At 36.4% G+C, this 18,707-nt stretch overlaps 1 long non-coding RNA gene across 2 annotated transcripts; it reads left to right on the plus strand.

Annotated features, from left to right (window-relative positions):
* Nucleotides 1-2,249: 2,249 nt before the first annotated feature.
* LOC130684917 (uncharacterized) lies at nt 2,250-7,006 on the plus strand. 2 transcript variants are annotated; one of them, XR_008999280.1, is made up of 3 exons: nt 2,250-2,362; nt 5,812-5,961; nt 6,743-7,006. It is a non-coding gene; the product is annotated as an uncharacterized LOC130684917 (long non-coding RNA). The 2 variants fall into 2 exon arrangements; XR_008999281.1 differs by having other exon boundaries at nt 2,257-2,372.
* Nucleotides 7,007-18,707: the final 11,701 nt, after the last annotated feature.

Genomic DNA, 18,707 nt, shown 5'->3' on the forward strand with positions numbered 1-18,707 from the left:
TCCTAGTTTTGCCACCAATACTGCATTTGGGAAAAGAAATAGAGTGCGATGTTTGTCTTCTATTAACAGATAGTCTCAGGACTAAAGAAGATTTCTTCTCATTTTAAATATATTAATACAATTATATATGAATATTTTGAAAATAATTGTATAGAGGGTTAGATTTTAAGCAAATATGTGTAAAACTCATGTAGTTAAATAGAATCTAGAAACTTTAGGGGAAAAATGCTAAATTTTTTAATGATTTTGAAAAATTCTTATGTAGAATAAATCTGTCTTCTTATAAAGATATTCATATAAATAAAAAGTATATAGGTTAAGAGTACTTAAACTACTTAATTAGGATATGCTAAGCCTGTAAGTTATTTTTAAAAGAACAATATGGCAACCTGAAAAAATTATAAAATTATTTCTGATATAATCTTTAAATAAAGTCCTCTAATAATCAGTTTTTAAATCTTACATTTTGAAGGATAAAATAAGGATAATGACTTGCATACTAACTGGAAAATATAATCTCATAGTACTGAGAAGAGAGTTGTAAGAATGTAATAAATACATGAGGAGATCAGTTTCATTTCTGAGTTGTTCTTGAGCCTTTCCTATGAATCATGTATTTTAACATCTGGAGAATAATATATAAAATATGCATTAAATTTTGATGGCCTGACAGCTATTAAAAAATAGAGGGAAAAAATGCAACTTTGCCTAAATTCTGACTAAAGCATTAAGTGGAAATTAGTAAAAATACAGAAGCTGAAATAGATAATGAACTAAAATTCAAAAAATATATATGTCTGTAATTTTTTATGTCTTGGTATAAAGCACTTATCTTAATTATTAGTAAAACAACATACTGTAACATGAGTGAAAACATAAATGATGGAGAAGTATTTTCTTATTGTAATTTACTAGATCAAAAATTTTTCTTATAAGCTGAATATACTATTAAGAGACATGTTTAAAATAGAATTTTGTAGAGTTTTCTAGAGACGTATTATTTCAACAGTGCTTGGGGTTTTTGTGTGTGTATTAGAATTTCTGAGTTTCGTGATTTGAAATTGATGATACTTTTTGAGTGCCCTTTCAAATGGTAAAAGGCTTCTGTGGAAAAATCAGACATTGTGTACATTTTATTTTATATTTGAGTATGAGAAAAATAACAGTTACTTTGGGAGAATTGTAGTTGTTATTTTAATGCATGAATCAAATACCAAACAATTGTTTTGTCTGTCAGTGAGTTACACGTCTGAACAAGTTACAGTTTGTGTAAGTGCATCTTAGACATTTAATTTATATTGATGATACAGTGATCTCTAAATGTGATTGCCATCTTTACTGAAATTGTGGGTAATTCATTTAAAAGAAAAGCATTTTAAAAAACTTACTTTTAATTAAAGTGAGATAGACTTCGACACAGTTCTTTTGTGAGTAAAGTATGTTATTGTGCAGTTTTCTAAAAGAATAAACTCGTAGTTTACTTTTCAAATTACATTAATATGTTTATTTGTTGTTTGCTATATTTTAAAGTCAGAAAGGAATAAAGGAGCAGTATATGTTATTTCAGATTATCTTTTTATCAGTAGAGAGAAAGGGAAAGTAAAGTATGTTGTGACAATAGAGTTTTTCCTCAAAAAAGAAATTAACTTGAAATTGGAAAGGTGTATTACCCATAACTAATTTTTCTTACTAGGGCTTATTAGAGCTTAATGAATTTTATAAATCAACGTATTTCAAGAAATTTGTGTTATAAAATACAAAGATGTAGAACATTGTAGTCAGTTACCAGATAGTTTTTCTCTTGTTAATTCCCAGATCTTAGAAAACGTTTTAAATTAATAATGCTGAGTACCAAAATATCTGGGCTATATTAATTTATATAAGTGCCAGAAAATTATAAAAGCGAAGGTGAAGATTAACTGACGCTAAATGTACTCCTTAAATGATAAATGTAGCACTGTGAGGGTGCTTTGGAGATAACCAATAGTACTCGGTCAGGGATAATTTTCTGGGCAGCCGAGTTTGTTTCTGTGACAAAGGAAGGGGCTAGATAGCAAAACTGTAGGTGCTAGACAGAATTTGCAAAGTTAGTTTCTGATCGTGAGGGTGAAAGTTGGTGCAACAATTGGGTGATGGGACGAGGGGGAGCAGGGCTCGCCAGCCCCGGCGCCAAGATAGGGTTAACCGCGGCGGCGCCCGGTGCACTCTGGGAGTTGTAGGCCTCAGGTATTGTGGGAGTTGTCGTAAAAGTTCGCTTCCTTTTGTTGTGATGGCCGCCGCGGAGCCAGAAGTTCGGGTTTCTGCCTTTCGGGACGGCCTGGGGGGCTCTCTGTACTGTCAGAAGGCCACCAGCAGCCCCCAGGTTGCCCAGGGTCTGTTAATTGTGTGCATGGGAGGTGGGCGAGTGGCCTGATGTGTTAACGTTGGGCCCTGCTGTCGCTAGATTGGCCTGGGGACCTCGGGCGACTATGGGCTCCTTGAGGGGCCCCGGTCTGCCGGACCCTGGCCGTCTGGCCTTCAGCCTTCCAAGTATCTGGGTGGCCAGCGCCTAAGTATTTTGGGGTGTGATTAATTTTGTTGTGGTTTGTGACCCGCACTCCTCTCCCCTTCTTAAAGAGTTTTCGGCTATGTCCATGTAATCGTTGATGCTCAACGACCCTGTTTGGGGTTGGGTTGAACTTGTTTTCTTGGGTTTGGTGGGATTTATGCAAGAGATGGGATTTCGTAATGTGTGAACAGTAATACCTTGAGTGTTGTCTGTCTCGTTTTAGGTGTAAGAGATTGCATAAGTTATGAACTTGTCCGTGAGTGTGTGGTTGCCTTAAGTTCCACGTGGTGGACTTTGCCCTTGTTTCTCATGCTGAGAGGCACTGTCAGGCAGCTACTTCTTGTGAAATGCTTTTCTGTTAACGTGGAAGTGTTCCCAAATCTTTGAGACTCCCCAAGAAGACTGTTCTGCAGTTGTTTGTGGGAAAGCATTGTGTGCAAAAATGAATTTAAAACAAATGCCAGCATCACAGTGCCTGTGTTCTAGGGAGCGAGCCCCTTGGGTTTCTTTGGTGCTGTCAAGTTGTTGGTTGGGGTACTTATGTAGCGATCAGGTTTACTTTTAGCTGGGTTACCTTAATCTTGGCTTACAGGGTTCCTCTGCATGTAGGGACATTTTGCTCTTTGTTAATGGGAGTGATCTCATTATGAGGCAAAACGTGGCCCCGTGTAGGGATATGTAACTGCACGTATAAGAATCTCCTAACACCGCATTGCCAAGGAGGTCAGTTCCTGTCTCACCCATTGGCACGAACTGGGACCTCACTACTTCTGCCACAATGTATTGCTCCATAAATTCTGTCTTATTTAGACCGTGAGGTGGTTGTCTGTGTAACTTGTGGCCTAACTTGTTACAAAAAGCTATTTCTCAGACAATATTATTGAAAAGCTTTTTTTCCTCAAGTAGAACTGGTGTCTAGAAAGTTTTGTCACTCAAGTTTGGTGAAGTAGGGGATTTGAAATAGTGATTTTGGAAATGAGCTATCGATTTTTAGGTTTGGGGGCAGGCCATGTGACATATGATTCCCAGGGAGAAAAATTGTTCTCATTGTTTCTTGGTGTCTTAGATCATATGAAATCTGTTTCCGGTCATTGTGTTGGGACTACTTTCATGTAACATTGAAAGGCCCTTTGACGTTTTTTGATGAGCTGGGCTTTCATAATTTCTCCTTGTCAGAGTTTGCTGAGCACTTGACTATTTGAGAGTATAGTAATGGTAGAGAAAGGAGCAAAGCTGGGTGGGCTTGTCTGTGCATTTCTATTGAATGTGATTTTGTGTAGAGATTGATAGACTAAAATTGTTGGCTTGCTAGTTAGGTCTGAGGAAAGTGTTTCCTTCCCTCTGACCTGACCCCAGTGTGTCTTAGAATATTGACTAACTTGCCAATCGAAAAAAGGTTGGGTAACATTTTTTAAATGCTCTGTTGTTCATATTTGTTATTGTTTGGTGATGTAATAAAATACTGGTGAATTGGTTTTGTATTTTAGGAAAACTGGATGGCTAAAATTTGTAGATTTGTAGAATCATTCAAAACTAACCACACCCACAATTTGCCTTGAAAGAAGGCATAAATTTTTAATTGCCAAGTTAACTCTGATTTGGGGTAAGCAGAACAAATAGTTCCTTAGAAGGTGCTTTGAGAGTGGACTCGTACTTACTTTGATAAGTTTAGAGATAAACTTGTCTCTGCTTTTCCAAAGAGCCCTTCTGAATACTTAAAATTCCATACATCTCTACAAAATGGTGAGATTTTACACCCAAGAGTTTTAACATTTAGTCTCTGAGGCCTTTATTTTGTACTCTTTCTACCACCATTACTTCAGTTATGCTGCTGTGAAATGTTTTTTGTAATACGCAAAGTCAACTATAGTTTCAGAAAACAATATGGTAAGATCCACACCTTCTTGAGAACATGATTCCAAAGGTCTTTTATACATACACGTATTTAATCAAAAGCTGTCATTTTGAACCTTAGGCTTTGTATAATTTGTATGAAACTTCTTTCAATGAGACATAACACCAAAGGGCAACTAGTAACTTTCTTGACCCAGGTGTTATAAATGAAAGCCTTTGGTTCTGGCATTCATTCAAAATAGAAATGCAAACTTACTTTCAAATAATAAAATTTGGAAGATAACAAAAAATTCAAGTTTTTATTTTAGATTGTAGCCAGATTGTGGAAACACTTGGGTGAGTTGGGGTGGGGGGTTGAAAAGGAGTATCTGTTTGAGGCCTTTACAAAAGACCTTCCTAGTTTCATATCCCTCTGCCTAACCGCTCACATTGCTGAAAAAGAAACTTTTCTTAATGCATTTCTGCATCCGTGAACATTGTGAATGGAGAAACTGTATATATAGGACAACAAATCACCCATTCAGAATTTGGTCCTTATTTTTCATTTACATTACTTGAAGAGGAAGAATTGTTGATGTATTTTGTGTCCTTGTATGTGTGTTTTGTTTTCTTAAATTTAAGGCATTTGTTTATAGATCATAATAGTCTTAACATGCAGTGTATCTCCACTCCCTCACTCCTATCTTCTGGGAGGATAAGGTTTCTGAGAGAAAGAGGAAAAATACTTAAATTTTTTCTGTGCCTGTTGATGAATTTTATTTTCCGATCCTTTCTACATGTATTTCCAAGACAGAATATATTATCTCTGCTCTGCTGGGCCTTATTTTTTGAAGTCAAAGTATTAATTATATGATATTTATGGGTAAGACATAGCAAACCAACAGTTCCTTTGAAATGCTGTATCTAGATTAAAAGATTATAATTCATTTCCATTGGAGAGAAAACAAGATCATATTCATAAAGGATTCTGTCTACATCCTAAAACGTCAGAAGATGTTAAGAGATCATATTGCATTGCCCTCTGCCTTTCTTATTTTTCTTTTTGTTCAACTTTCTCCCTTAGTATGCCTGTATTGTTCTAGAACTTAAATGCCATTTTTTGTTTATTTTGGATTCTTTCCCCCAAATTATTTGCTTTAACTTTAAAAAACCATTTTTATCTAAAATATTCATAACATGGACATTATTTTAATAAGGTATTCTTGTTATATTATAATTTTATAATTAGAATGCTATACATATTGTATTTTCATATTCTGGGAAAAAATGTATTAATGACTTCTTTAAGCCTCACCACTAAGTGCCAGAATTTAGCCTGCAAAAAAAATCCAGAATGTATGGCTTTAGTTTCCTTTTCTCTTATTAGTATTCTTTAGTTAATGAAGAAATGCATGACTTGTCATTTACAGATGTCATTTTCAAATGCACGACTTGTCATTTCATGACAAACAGTATTACTTCTTGCTTGACACTGATGAAATACATATTTGTGCAAGACTTACTAAGACAGTATAAGAAGTCCTTGATTCACATAAGAGAATAGAAGAAAGCAGTGCTATGTGAGTTTACTAATCTGAAATATTATTTGTAAACCACTTTCATAGTTTTTTTTTAAACTCTGAGTAAGTCCATGTTTCTGGATTTTAAACTCTTGAGAAGGAATTTTTTGAGGGGACAGGAACATATTTTCAATGAAGTTGTGTTAAGAGTGGCCTTTTTATTATTGTATTAACCAAAGGTGTAGAGTATGTGTAGTTTATAAGGAGGAAAAAAAGTTCTATTGCATTAGAGTTAAAATGAAGACATCAGTGATTTAAAAATTTTCTGTACCATTTGTTATAATTACTTTTTATAAATAATTTGAATTTGTAATATAATGGAGTTAGTCTTAAGATATTTGAAATGAATTATTCCTTAATAAGATCCTATAATATTAATTTTTTTGAGAAATACAGATTTAAGTAATTTTTTTCATCCTAACAAAAGATTAAAAAAATAAAATACCATTAAAGTAACTGAAACTGATTTCTATTCTTCTACCTGAGGAGGAGAAACTTGGAAAAAACATAATTTTTATAAATCAAAATATTTGAGATATGTAATATAAGGAATTCCTTAAAATCAGAAGAAATGGAAGAACTAAGCCATAGTTTGACAAGTCACAAAATAAAATAATAATATCAGTAAATAATATGGCTGATTGTGTTTTCCAAAGATGGTCACTCCTAGTTCCCATGCTCTTTTGCGAGGTGATACTACTCTGTCATCAAAAGGTGGCATCTCGCCACTTCCAGGTATTGCTCTTACCTGAACTGACAACTTCTGCTTCCGGCCTTTTAGAAGCCAGCCACTATGTTGGAAGTGCAGTTATCCTGAAATCACTGTTGTGAGAAGCCCAAAGTCGTATAAAGAGGTCCTGGTGGATGAGGCATAAAGTAAAAGGCCAAGGAACCAGACCTGTAAGTGAAGAAGCCATTTTGGAAATGGATCCTCCAGCTCAACTGCCTTGGCTGTTGCTACATAAATCAGATGAACCCCATGGTGGAACCCCTCCCAATTTTTGTCCCATGAAATTATGAACAAAATTAAATGGTTTGTTTCAAGTTTCTGGGGTTTTGGGTGGTTTGTTATGCATCAGTAGGTAACTATGGGGAATAAAAGATATCATAGTTTATATTAGACGATAGTATAGGAGAATATATATACAAGTCTAAATCTGACAAGGAACTAATACTTACAATATAACAAGGCATGCTTAGGTCATCAAACAAAAAAAAAGATCTCCAATAGAAAAATGCACCAAGTATGAGCAGCCTAAGTCATACAAAGTATATACCCAAACCCATTAGTAATCCTCAATAAAATATCTTTATACTCATTAGAAGATAGCTAATGTCAAGTGTGATAGGAATGGTGGGAATAGGAACCCACATACACTGCTGCTAAGTGTAAAGTGGTGGAACTATCCTAAAGAGCAACTTGGCAGAATTTAAATGAATATAGATATTAATAAATTGGGCATATGTCCTTAAGAAGTTTTACACAGGTTTCTAAAGGAATAAATAAGAGGATATTGATCACTGTTTTTGTGGCAGAAGCTTAGAGCCAATCTAGGTTTCTTAATCACTGATGGTGGTTGTGGGATGGGGAGAGATAGGTAAAATACAGTGGAGGCACTACACATATCTATGACATGCATATATTTAAAAATACACTGTTCAGTGAAATTAATAAACAATGGAATCTGTAACAGTACCATTTGTGTAAGTTTAAAATAATATGGACACAGTGTGATGCGAGAATATTAAAAAACAAACATTGGAATGGTTTCCAAAGGACAAAGAAAAAGTTGCTCATGGAGGAGAGAGAATAGGAGTCGGGTATAGGGGAAAGAAACCAAATGGTGTGCTGTGATCCAGTGCATATGATTAAACATGCCTAAGGTCCAACAATACCTCCTCTAACCAAGAAGAGAAAATTAGAATTTTCCAATAATCAAAGAAAATAAATTGAAAGAATAGAACTATTAATTAATATCTGCCATACTTGTAAAAACATGCTTGAGATCAGAACCTAAAAAAAGTGTACTCAGTCTCTTATTTTGTTGGGTATGTAAAATGGCTGTTACTTTTATAACAGAGTATTTGCCAAAAGCCTTAAAAATGCTCATGTCTTAGCAACAAACAACTGTGATATATAAATCAGTGGGACACAGCAAAATGAAATGTCATGTCACCAATCATCAGGGAAATGCAAATCAAAATCACAAGGAACTAATACCAGTTATAATGACCACTACCCAAAAGACAAGAAATAAGAAATGTTGGTGAGGATGTACAGAAAAGGGACTTGTCCTACACTGTTGGTGGGAATGTAAATTGGTGCAGCCACTGTGGGAAACAGTATGGAGTTTCCTCAAAAAACTGAAAATAGAAATACCATTAGACCCAGTAATTCCACCTCAAGAAATTTGCCTGAAGAAAACAAAATCCCTGATCTGAAAAGATATATGCACCTCTATGTTTATTGCAGCACTATTTACAATAGCCAAGACATGGAAGCAAGCTAAGTGTCCATTGAGAGATGAATGGATAAAGAAGTGTCCATTGATAGATGAATGGGTATGTTTATTGCAGCTCTATTTACAATAGCCAAGACATGGAAGCAAGCTAAGTGTCCATTGATAGATTAATGGATAAAGAAGAGGTGGTACATATACACAGTGTAATACTATTCAGCTATACAAAAAAAAAATCCTGCCATTTGTGACAACGTGAGTGAACCTAGAGGGTATTCATTATGCTCACTGAAACAAGCCAGGTGGAGAAAGACAAAGACCATATGATTTCACTTATTTATAGAATCTAAAAACAAAACAAAACAAAAAATGAAATAGCGGTAGACTCATAGACACCGAAAGGTAACTGGTGGTTACCGTGGGGGAGGGGTTGGGGTGAGTGGGTGGACGGGTGGGGAAAAAGGGACACAAAAATTCTCAATCATAATATAAGTTGATCACGGGATGGTTGTGCAGCATCAAGAATATAGTCAATGATTCTATAACATCTTCCTATGTTGACATAGTAACCACACTAGAGGGGGTGAGGATTTAATAATGTGGGTAACTGGTGAACCACTGTGTTGTATACTTGAAACCAAAATAAGATTGTATATCAATTGTACTTCAATAATAAAAAACAAAGTGGCGATGTACACATATCAAGTGACTTTTCAACAAAAGTTCCAAAGTAAGTCAGAAGGGAAAATAATCTTTTCAACAAAATGGTGCTGGACAATGGGTATCCATATGCAAAATGATGAGTTCCCTTCCTATCTCCATGCTATAAACCAAGATTAACTTGAAATGGGTCAAAAACCTAAACATAAGAGAAAATTTCTAGAAGAAAACGGGAGAAAAATTTTGTGATCTTGTACAAGGCAAAGTTTTCTTAGGTAAGACAAAAAGTAGGAAGCACGAAAGAAATTGATAAATTGGATTTAATGAAAATTAAAAGCTTCCTCATTAAAAAAAACACTTGAGAAAATGAAAAGGCAAGCCATAGACTGGGAAAAATATTTACAACACATGTGATGAAGAATTAATTTTCAGGTTATATAAAGAACCCTTAGAAATCAATAATAAGACAGACCACCTATTTAAATGAGCAAAAACTTTGTTATGTAAATGACCCAAAGATGGCCTCTGTGTATTGGCTCCAAGTTTGCTTCTTCACTGCAGGCTGAAACCTTTAGTTCAAAAGCACACCCATGCCAAACTCAAATTTTTACACATGCCATTATTTTAAAAAATAGCCCAAACAAGTTAACTTTTAGCCATTTAGAACCTGCCTGCTTTGCACACTCTGGGAAACTTCACCCCACATCTGCTGGCAATAGGAAAAGCCCTAGACCATAAAGACCCAAACCTTTGCTGCTACCCTTCAGAGTTCCCAGACACAGAGACTCCCTGCCGTGCTGCTGGAGCACACTACCAGGACATGTAAAACCCCTATCTGATTCCCAGCCCCTCCAGGAGTTCCCTTGCCCTCCATCTCAGGATGGTGACCACCCTCACTGTCACCCTCCAGACAGTGTCTTGCTGTGAGGAACTGCATGCAACCCCGAAGACTCTCATGCAACCCTGTCCAAGGACCACCCAATAGCTTTTTGCATGTTACTGCTTCTTGTGTTCATCTTTTTCCTTGACTAGCTCCCCAGTCCCTCAAATCTTCTACAAGACTTTATTAACAGACATTTCAAAGAATAAGAAACGACTTTAACCAAAAGGTGCTCATTACCTTTACTCTTTAGGGAAATGCTAACTAAAGCCACAATGAGCTACTACTACATACCCACTAAATAAAAAAGATTGACACTACCAAGTGGTGGTGAAGATATGGAGCAAAATGATGCAGCCACTTTGGAAAACAGTTTGTCAATTTCTTATAAAGTTAAACATTTACCATGTTACTCCTCAGTATTATTTACTCAAAATAAAAGCATATGACCATACAAAGACTTGCATTTGAATGTTCATAATATTATTCATAATAGTCAAAAACTGGAAACAAATGTTCAGTTGAAGAATAGGTAACCAAATGGAATACTACTCTGCAATAAGAAAGGAAGACTACCACTACACATGCCTTGGATTAATCTCAAGGGCATTATGCTAATGGAGACAAATGATTCTATGTTGTATGATTTTATTTATATGCATTTCTACTAAAGGCAAGGCTAGACTGATAGTAAGCAAAATCATTGGTTATGATGGATGAAGTGTCAAGGAGGGGATTAACTAGAAAGAAGCACGAGGAAACTCTGGGAGATAATGGAAATGTGTATCTTGATTGTGATAGTTATGCTACTATATACATTTGTCAAAAGTCACTAAACATTAGACTTAAAATTTGTGACCTGTATTTAAATTATTCCTCAAAAAAAATGGACTGAGAAAAAAAGTACTCATGCCTTTTAGTTCAGTAATTGCATTTCTAAGAATTTAATATAAAGAAATAATCAGCTATGTGTATAAAACATATTAGAGTATTCATTTCAGCATTATTTATAATAGCTCAATAGGTAAAAACAAAAACCCAGGAATAGAATATTGTTTAGATCTATCTATGATACATTCATACATGGAATCTGTCAAGCCATTAAAAATTATATTGAAAATATGACTTGGAAATATGTCTACCATTTTAAGTAAAAAGGCAGATTACAATACAGTATGCACTCTAGCTTTTTGCTTTTGTTTTTATTTTGAAACTGGCAGTTACTGGAACTAAAATTGTGCACTGTCTCATTGATAAGAGGCAAGTGGGATTTTTATGATATTATGCAAATGAGATCTGAAAATCTGCCACCTCCACATATTTTTTTTTCTTCTCTTGAGAAATGGAAGAGATTAAAGATTTAGACCAATGTTCTTTAGCAACAAGGTAGGTCAAGTTCACAATTTCTTTTTACCATGAAACAGGGACTTTATGCACCTTTAAAGATATTGACCAATATTTATAAATGCCCAAACTGATGCGCTTAGCTCTGACTTATAAAAAATCTCCCTAATTTAGCTTAAGAAGACACTTACCCATTTGTATCTCTAATCGGAAGAGAATTGAAATGGGATTGAACACGGATCCACAGTGCATTCCCTGGGCTATGGAGAGTCAGAATATCTCATCTCATGCATAGCCTGCAGATAAAATTTCCTATTTTTGAGCAACCCCAGAGCAGGAGTTAAGGAACTTACAGAAAGAGTGTACATTTATATCCTCACTAAACATATACATATACACAAAATGCAGACTATAGTTACAAATGAAGCACTTCTCAAGAAGAAATGCCTTAAACAGTGTATGGATTGGGAATAGAAAACAGAACCCTAGAACCATTCCTGTCTTACATAAAGGTAATTTTTCCTTAATTAAAACTAGAGTTTCAAAGTTTTATTCTAAGTGATTGGTGTTAAAGAGCTATCGTCATTTACACTCACACATTTCTCCCTCTCTGAATTAATCTAAGGCAGATGTGCTAGAGCTGAGAGCAGTTGTTTCCATTGTGTCCAACTCTAACTTAAGAACACTTGCTTTGTGCTCTGAGAAGGGAGCAATTTCACTGTTAGCATGTTCACATGTTCTTTTTCTTTCTCTCTTCTTTCCCTGTGGCACTCAGAAAGTGGACTGTTTTTTCCTAAGTCGACTTTGTACATGTTACTGGTGATTTTGTTTTTTGTGGTGACTCTAGTTACTGATTTTAGATCTGCTTTTAGCAACTCATTTCCAGTTGCTCTTTGTATTGCTAACAAGCTGTCCATTTTTGCAACTGAGTTAAACTTTTTTTTTCATGTAATCTTACTTTCTTGCTAGCTTTTCCTGTTCATCAGTGTTCTCAGCTTGAGTCTTCCATGTATGTATGCTTCAAAGTTTGAAAGAGAAAAAAGGTATGTGGTGTGTGAGTTTTCAGGGATACTTGATTTAGAGATGCTTCAAAAGAAAGCACATTAGCCATACAATTGCAAACAGAACATATTTGAAAATACACTAATAAGACAAAAACTTGAAAGTGTTTGATGGTACAAAAAACTTTATACCTGTTAATATAACTGCTAATTTTTTAGGTGGATAGTGGTATTAAAATTGTTTTTAAAAAGAGCCCTTATAATTTTAGAGACACATGCTGAAATATTTATAGATAAAATGATTATGTTTTCTTTAATTTGCTTCAAAATAATTCAGAAGAGGGAAAGTGGATAGTGGTATAGGTGAACCAAGATTGGACATGAATTGATAGTTAGGAATTTCATTTTATAGGGGAGTTCATTGTATTTTCTACCTTTTTATATATTTGAAATTATCCATAATAAAAAGGTAATGCATTCCATAAGCGTTAATAACTGTACACAAATAATCTTGCAATAACCTTTTACAAATCAGTAGGAAAAAAGAGACATATACCATTGATCAAAAGACATGAACAGGAAGAGTACAAAAGAAATATATAAATATATAAATGATCCTGTGATTTTAATGAGAAACATGTATTTGGTCTTAGTCCACTGTTCTGTGCTCAGAGTTCCCAAACCCTTGGAACTTCCTAAGTGAAAAGAGCAATGGGAGCATTTTTTATTAGAGTACTTGGTCTTTTACAATCAGTTCCAGAAATAACTCTAGAGCTATAAAGGTGAAAAGAATGTCTTGTCATTCATGACAAGCTCTTTCAGCCACAGCTGAGTTTTTGTTAGTGAGGCGACTTTTGGAAAGCATTTTTTATTAAATAGGTAAGGGGGCTGGGTGCTAGGGGAGCCAATAAAGTTTAGAGGGTTGGAACTTTCATTCCCATCCCTTTCTCCACCTCTGGGGAGGAGAGAGGGGCTGGAAGTTTAACCAGTTGCCAGTGGCCAATGATTTAATCAATCATGCCTATGTAAAAGAATCCTCCATAAAAATCCAATAGTATGGGGTTCCAGGAGCTTCCAGGAGGGTGGCGCACCTCAAGAAGTCATGGAAGCTCTGTGCCCCTTCCACATATCTTGCCCTGTGCAGCTTTTTAATATAGAATTATCTCTTTTATAGTAAACTGGTAGCTTAGTAAGTAAACTATTTTCCTGAGTTCTGTGAGCTACTCAAGCAAATAAATAGGATTTGAGGAGGGAGTTGTGGGAACTTCCAATTTGTAGCCAGTCAATCAGACCACAGATAACAACCTGGACTTGCAATTGGTTCTGAAGAGGGGATAGTCTCATGGACTAAGTATGTGGGATCTTCTGCTATTACCAGGTAAACAGTGTCATAAGTGACTTAACTTAATTGCTGAGTAGTGTTGAAAAACACATATTTGGCAATGAGATACTTTTCTTTCACCTGTAGAATTGACAAAGAAAAAAGTTTAATGATAATGACTACTATTGATGAAAATGACATGAAGAAACCCATTCACCTCTAGTGGAAGTGAAAATTCAGTAGATCCCTCAGGGTTCCTAGTTGTCATCTTCATCTTCTCTGAAACGTAGGCATTTGTCTTGCCTAAGGGTTTCAGGCCCAGGAAGGTTCACTATGAATTCGGTGAGACCCAGAAATGACAATGGAATGTTCTTGGGGTAAAAGCATCTATATCTGGCTTTTCTCCCAGTGGTAGGTTGAACACTTTATATAGTGACTCAGTCAATAATAGCTTATTGCATACAGGTGTGGAAGCAGTAGCCTAGTAGGCCAATTACATCATCAAGTAGTTTAGGGTCAGGTGAGGTTCCTGGCCATAGGAACTTCCATTTTCCCCACAGCATTATTTGCCATCCACCTTTTACATGTGAGTTAGCTAAAATTCCAGAATTGTCCAAGGTCACACAACTGAGGGCTTGTTTTTTTCCTTATCCTACTGAAAAAGTAGATTCTGTTGATGAAATATTTTGCAATATATATGATAATGAGTTGTCTAGAGTTATTTTCTGACCTGGGTGATCCCAAGTGATTGAGAGAGAGAGAGCAGACATAAGCTGGGTCCATGGCCTGGAACAAAGCCCAGCTGATGCCAGCCTATATCGGCCAAGCCCTGGTAAACCGATGAATGTGGGAATGAGAAATAAATGTAGTTTATTGTATATTAAAGAGATTTTGTGGTGTATGCAGTCAATAACTGCCAGAGGCCTCAGCTCCCATCATTTCCTTTCCTACCCTACCACCCTTACACTCCAAATCAAGCTACTCTTTCTTCCTCCCTGAGCTCTTATCCTTTCAGGTTTAAGGCATGCTTTTCCCTCAGTTCTATCTTAATACCTGAGGGCTAGGAAATGGGGATAATTTATTTCTCTGTTCTCTACCTTGTTTCAAAGATTTGAAGAGGCTTACTAAAATTCTTATAATGCAAAAGAAAGAAAAATAGAAGGGATAGGAAAATAGGCTTAGGTTTCCTATATAATAATGTAAACATAGTTCACTAATGATATCTATTTCAGAGGCATAACCTGTATTTTGATTTTTCAATGTCCTGTAAACTGGGTAACATGGGGTAGTTTTCCTAAGACCCAAGCGCTCCTGAGTAAGAAGTGTCAATACAGTTGGTAGATCTAAAAGACAGCTTGAATGGCATGACAAAGAGTAAATAACTGATCATTTACTATTTTTAACAGCTTGCTTTTCCTCCTGCAGATAGTAAACAAACTGATTTGGGCTGTGTAAGACAATAAAGCATGGTTTCTTTCCATTGTCATATAATTTTAATTCTTGTTTCAATGTAGAAAAAGTTCCATGAGTTATAAATTAAGAGAAAAGAACCAACAGAGAAGCTGTATAGTTTTTAAATTGTGACTTATTTTTCATCTGAAGTTTTTGCTCCTTGCCACTAACTTTTACCCTTTTCCTGTGGCAATAATAATCCATTCATTTAATGAATACTTATTGAAAGTTTGCTGTATGTTTACCAAGGCTACACTGGTGAATAAGACAAAACAGACCTTTATAGTGTCGAAAGTATAATGAAGTAGGGTGGACCTTGGTGCTTTTAAAGCCTATAGAGAAAGCCATTATGGTTTGAGTACAGTGAGTAAGAAGCCAGAGGCCAGAGCCAGGCATGCTTCCTGAGGGGACACACACACACACACAGTATTAGTTTTCTGTTGTTGCTATTACTGATTATCACAAATGAGTGGTTTGAAACAGCACATAGTTATCTGAGAATTCTATAGGTTAGACTTGAACATGGGACTCACTCGACTAAAATTGAAGTCTTCCTCTCAGAGGTGCGAGGGAAGAGTTTCTTTCCTTGTCTGTTTCAACTTCTAGAAGCTGCCCACATTTTTCTAACTTGGGTGTCTTTCCCAGAATGAGTCTTTACCAGAGACAAATTTTTTTTTTTTTTTAGATAATTATTTTTTATTGAAGGGTAGTTGACACACAGTATTACATTACATTAGTTTCAGGTGTACAACACAGTAATTCAACATTTATATACATGATAATTCTAGGTATCAGCTATCACCATACCAAGTTGTTACAATATTTTGACTATATACCTTATGCTACACATTACATCCCGGTTACTTATTTATTTTACAATTGGAAGTGTGTACTTTTTTTGTTGTTGTTGTGAGGGCATCTCTCATATTTATTGATCAAATGGTTGTTAACAACAATAAAATTCTGTATAGGGGAGTCAATGCTCAATGCACAATCATTAATCCACCCCAAGCCTAATTTTCGTCAGTCTCCAATCTTCTGAAGCATAACAAACAAGTTCTTACATGGAGAACAAATTCTTACATAGTGAATAAGTTACATGGTGAACAGTGCAAGGGCAGTCATCACAGAAACTTTCGGTTTTGCTCATGCATTATGAACTATAAACAGTTCAAATATGAATACTCATTTGATTTTTATACTTGATTTATATGTGGATACCACATTTCTCTCTATATTATTATTATTTTTAATAAAATGCTGAAGTGGTAGGTAGATACAAGATAAAGGTAGAAAACATAGTTTAGTGTTGTAAGAGAGCAAATGTAGATGATCAGGTGTGTGCCTGTAGACTATGTGTTAATCCAAGCTAGACCAGGGCAATAAAACATCCACGTATGCAGAAGATTTCTCTCAGAACAGGGGGGGTGAGGTTCTAAGCCTCACCTCTGTTGATCCCCAATTTCTCACCTGATGGCCCCCCTGCGACTGTGCCTGTCTTAGGTTGTTCCTCCCTTGAGGAATCTTACCCATACCAGAGACAAATTTTATCAGAGCGACCTGTCTATATGGCAGGGCAACCATCTGATTCCCAAATATCTGTTCTGCTATTGACCTGTGAATTGCCTGCCCTCCCTTTGAAGCCTTAGGCCCTTATCCCATTTCTTAGCTCAAGATGATATGTATACCTCATTTCACCTTCTGTCTATGAACGTCTCAGGCATGTGGGGTTCCTGTATGTACAAAAAAAATAAATTTTAATCTGTGTCATGTCAATTTAATTCTTAGGCCAGCTGCAAGAACCTTGAAGAGTAGATGAAAAATTTTCCTCCCCAACATATCAAATATATTTACAAATATAATAAAGGGAAGAAAGAAAAGAACTAGGCAAAAGTGATAGAAATGAGGTAGGGCAGGGACATGGGACAAGCATCATGATTAACTTTTTCTGCCTATGATGAAAAATGTTGAGATATAAATAGTATAGTAAGAACAGGAGGGACTCCATCTTAAGGCTAAGATTCCATTTTAAAAAGCAGAGAGTTGAGAAGAAGTAAGATTCCTAACATATTCTCTGGTAATCAGACAATAACCCAACAGCCTATCTTAACCACAAGGCAGACAGTCTTAACTGATATGTCCCCACGGCTTGAGGGTAACCACTATCTCGGAGAACAGGATAAACAAATCTCTTGTGTTAGATTTATTTAGCAGAATTATCTGGAGGACTGATAACAGAGGACAGGAGACATGGTGTCTCACCAGAGAGAAGCACCTTGAGACCACAAATCAAGCCTATGCCCAACAACCCTCCCCCTCCCTGCGCCCTTTGCCCCATTCTTGAAAGCCTTAAAAGACAGTGAGACAGGGACCATGGGCTTAGACAGAATAGGGTGAGGGCCTCTGGAAAAAGCAAGGCAGGTTATTTACAGTCAGAGCAATGTAACTACAGGCAAGGAAACCCCCTACCAAAACTCTGTGTTGAACATTAAGCTCTAGAGTCATTCTTCAGTGAGATCAGTTAATATTCCCCAGATAAAGAAGAGTAGCACATGTTTTTATTATGCTAATCATTTGTAATCATGTGCAAGATTCACCTTAGCATTCTAAAGGCCCAGGCTTATGTGCTGTCTTTCCTCTTTCAGATCTGATAAGGTGGTCTTGCAAACTGGGCAACTACTTTAGCATGCAGACCCAGCTGTAAACAATATAGTAAAAGGCAGGAAGGATTCCACCTTAAAGATAAGATTGATTGCATTTTAACACCCAGGAAGTTTAAGTAGAATTCTTAACTTACTCTTTAGCAAACAGACAATACCTCAGCTCACGTTGGGGGCTGGGCAGGTAGCCTTTGATATGCTCCTAGATCAAGAGGCCAGTATCCCAGGGAGAAATCAGAGCAGTAAATTTCTTGTGTTGTTTAAATTTTAATATTGAGGGACCACTTAACAAGTCCATACCCCTAAGCCTTTTATCCGGTTCCCAAAAATCCTCAACTGCCTGTAAAACCCCTAGACAACACACCACTGCGGGCTCTCTTGTCCCCTCCTGGCTCAGGCCAGGGGCTCTGTCTGTCCTCTCACTGTGTCTCTCAGTAAAAGTCTCCCAGGTTCTCCTACCTTGACTGTTTGCTAAGTTTATTCTTCGACTCCGTCAACAAGAACCCTGGCATCAAGAGAATCCCCAAACTTTTAGTAGCCTCTTCTCTGAGGACGCCTTCACTTTCCTTTCTTTAAGTGCATACTTTCAAATAAAACTTTCTCACCGCTCAGATTATTGCGGTTTGTCTCTTTGCTATTTCATTTTATTTCCAAATCTTCACTCTGTCTCTACTTTACTCCTGATAAGTAGGAAGGGGCTGCTAAAAGCTCAGATTTGGGCCTGCATGTTTCTGTCGCCTGGGTGACCTGGACAGAACTGCCTCTGTGAGATCTGCTGTTAGTAGTCTGCCTGAAAATCTTCTTTGGAAAGTTCTCAGAACATAGTCTCATTCCATCCTGTGCTCCGTGGCTCCCCCAAACCCTGGAGTAGTAGGGGCTGGTCTCCATGCTGTGCCAGTCCAAGTGGACACAGGATACCAGGTGACCCTGGTCTCAGGAGTTGGCAAGGGAATCTGCCCTCGGCTGAGA

The sequence above is a fragment of the Manis pentadactyla genome, chromosome 9 (assembly GCF_030020395.1).
Source record: "Manis pentadactyla isolate mManPen7 chromosome 9, mManPen7.hap1, whole genome shotgun sequence".
Taxonomy (NCBI): domain Eukaryota; kingdom Metazoa; phylum Chordata; class Mammalia; order Pholidota; family Manidae; genus Manis; species Manis pentadactyla.